Here is a 3201-nt window from a genome sequence, read left to right as displayed (position 1 = left end):
CAGGTGCCAGGTGGCGAAAGCCAGTAATAACAGGCATCGCCTATCTGTTGACTCTTTCTACAGTCCCACTCTCTGCAGGGGTAAAATCTTTTAGTTGGGCTTATTAAACCAGCCGAGGACTTTAATACAGAATGCACCAACATTCGAGCGAGACCTGTTAGAGAAAGCACCCCCTGTCGAAGAGTATAAAACAAATTCAACCCTGCTATTCGCTTAACCTTGCCATAATGCTGCTGATATACAAGCCTGTAATACGGCGCACTAGAGGAAGGAAGCTGGGAGATGAAGAGGGGAGGAGAGGGGGGCAGTGCAAGGCTCACAGGTTTCTTAGCTGTGCAAGTCACGTAACCATATGGCATATTGATCTGAAATAAACTTCGAACGTTTACGACCACCATATTTTCTTACAAGACTGCATATGGTACGAGATATGTTTGGAGCCTCTGGAAGGGGCTCATGACCTTGAAGGGATTGCACCATAACCGCGATGGCTTTTATGATGACTGTTGTATCAGCGTTAGTGGTGTCTTCATAGACCGACCCAAAAAGCCTCCTCGCTTCCGTCGAAGTTACGGGTTGGTCTTAATTGAACGCCCACGTGCTTTCAGCCAACCGCGAGGACGCATGGACGAGATGTCAGAAACGGAAGTCGCCTGGGGTGTTTGGCACCGGCCCTGTCCTTCCTTTTTCATCAGCCCAAGCAGCGCACACCAGGTGCAGCGAGTAGCTTGGAGTCGGCGGAACACGGATGGCGGGGGCGTGTTTGGTTTGCCGTCCCGCCAGTAGGCGCTCTCTGCCTCTCAGTTCGCTGCAGCATGGATCCATACATCTCTTGCAGTGAAGAAAGCAGAAATCACCAACTATGGCGAGTGCGTGAAGTCAGTGATGCTAGTGTCGGCGACTGTTCTAACGCGCTACTAAGAAACCATGAAGTCTGCGGTAGATGTGGAGCGGCCGATGGCCAAGATAGAATTCTGTAAGCGAATTTATTTTTCTTTGGCATTCCCATTCTAAGGTTGAATACAAGTGTGGAGGCTTCTATACATTTAAGCAGAAGTGGTAGAAATAATGCGGAGCCGTCCACTACAGCGTGTGCTCCTATGAACGCAACACTCTATAAAGTCTATATGCGAGCGACGTCGTCGAATAAATGCATAATAGAAAGAGCTAAAACAGGAATTAGCATGCGGTTGGTGCACCTGCACATGAGTCGGTATATAGCACTTTCATCTATCTGTTGTTGTACCTCATTAATACTGGCTGTAATTGTTGGCTCTATCTTTATGAACAGGTTAATGCACTGGAATTAGAATCGTATTTTGTAATTGCCTAGAAAGGGAAACGATAGTTAACATGAATTGATCAATTAAAAAAAAACGGTCGAGCACGTGAGCATCCCTGATGTGGCCACATTTTCCTTTCTGTGCACAAATAAAGGAGTGGTGAAGTGTACCGAGCTAATAATCGTGCTTACCATTACATTAAGTCATATGATAATGGTGTTTTCATTGTCGCGCGTGCACAGTTTTACGCGTAGCTGGGCACCATATGTACTGTATCGAATTGCGACACAGCCAGCGCCCATGTGTGTGCACACCACTGGGAGTGCATGGTGGGGTCCGCGTCTTGTGTGGCCTTCGCATTACGACCTGTGGGTTCAATTTGCCCAGCCTTGTTTGCCTGCTGAGCAAGCTGAAGAATAGAAAGCGTCAGCTCCTAAGGCATCCGCCACGGTTGATCGAGGTGCACTGTCGAGCCATGCGCGAATACAACGAAAGCACTATTCCGCCTCGCTACGGACAGTGCCCGAATACTCGGAATTAAAGGGATGCCGCGGTTATTGAAGCTTGCATTTGAAGGGGTTCAGCGCGAGGACCCCCTCCGTCGCCGCGCCTGTCCTTAACCAATATGGCTTGGGTCACAACGGCTCGCATGTATTACGAAGGATCAAACGCTGTGCTATCAAGTGCTCGCGAGATACCTCTCATCGAGGGGGGCAGAGGTTTCACAATATGGAAAATACGTCTTCGCGTGCCACGCGGTTTAAGCATTCAAGAGGGCGAGCTCAGAAAGGCGAAGTTGTTTGTGTGTATTCGGCATGAATCTATAAGTGCATGCTTGCTTTCTAAAGAGGGTTCGTTGTAGCGTTTGCATGCATTTCCTTTCTTGCGTGTGTCTGCAGCATGTATGTACTTGACTAAAGCACTCCTAAATGCAAAAGTATTGCATCAACAGTCAAATGTTCCCAGACCAAAGCTCTTTGATCATGCTAGTTGCGACGTTCCTCGTTCAATCTGTGTTTCAGAATTCAGGTAGTCTCATTGGTCCAAAAACCGCAGGTATGATTAGTTTCGCATAGGTGGTGTTCAGTGCAAATAACTGAGCACGAGCTATGTTCTCAAAGATAGTTAAATATAGCGAACAATGGCCCCCTACATCAAAATGTGGGAAATAGACACATCAAAGGAATGCATTGTTACAACAAAGAGCAAACTAAGATCGGTTAAAAAACCTGTTAAATCCGACCCACCCCGTAATGATAGGATAGATAATAACAGTGCAACAAAAAACTCATGAAGCAAGCAATATATTGAAGACGTTTTCACATCGGCTACGAAATGATTGTTTTCCTTTGCCGCTTCCATCTGTATCAGTGCCTCCATCTCGGATCTCTGTCAAGTGGAAGCACAGAACAGCCGGCTTTAGAGGCACAACTCGACATCTGGTATGATCAAAGATGCCCACGTGTATTGGGGATACGCCCACAGTACATTAAACCCTTCATACTCAAATCGCACAAACCACACTCATGACTTCTCCCAGATGCATTTAGCACACTGTAGCCTCTGACTCCACTGGAAACTTCAGTGACATCAAATTCACCACTGACAATGGCATTTCAATTTGTTTCTGTAAATTATTTAGCTTCAGAAAAGAAGTTAAAGCAAGATCTGATTCTTTCAATTCTTTTTAAAATCACCAATCGCTGCGGGTCACCAACCATTTAATGAACTAAGATCGATCAACACAAAACATTACCATCGACAAGAACGAACTGCGACAATCCTGTGTTACTGCAACGTGATATTAAAGCAAGTGGTAATGTCAGGGTTTGCCGAAAAGGGCGTAAAATTACGTGAGAGATAGTCCTGAAGCATGTTTAAATTTTCCGGCAATTTACATGCGTAACTTAACTTTGAA

This window comes from Amblyomma maculatum, chromosome 2 (assembly GCF_055883805.1).
Source record: "Amblyomma maculatum isolate TAMU_Amacu chromosome 2, ASM5588380v1, whole genome shotgun sequence".
Taxonomy (NCBI): Eukaryota; Metazoa; Arthropoda; class Arachnida; order Ixodida; family Ixodidae; genus Amblyomma; species Amblyomma maculatum.
The sequence above is the reverse complement of the archived record's forward strand: the minus strand, read 5'-3'. Positions refer to the sequence as shown.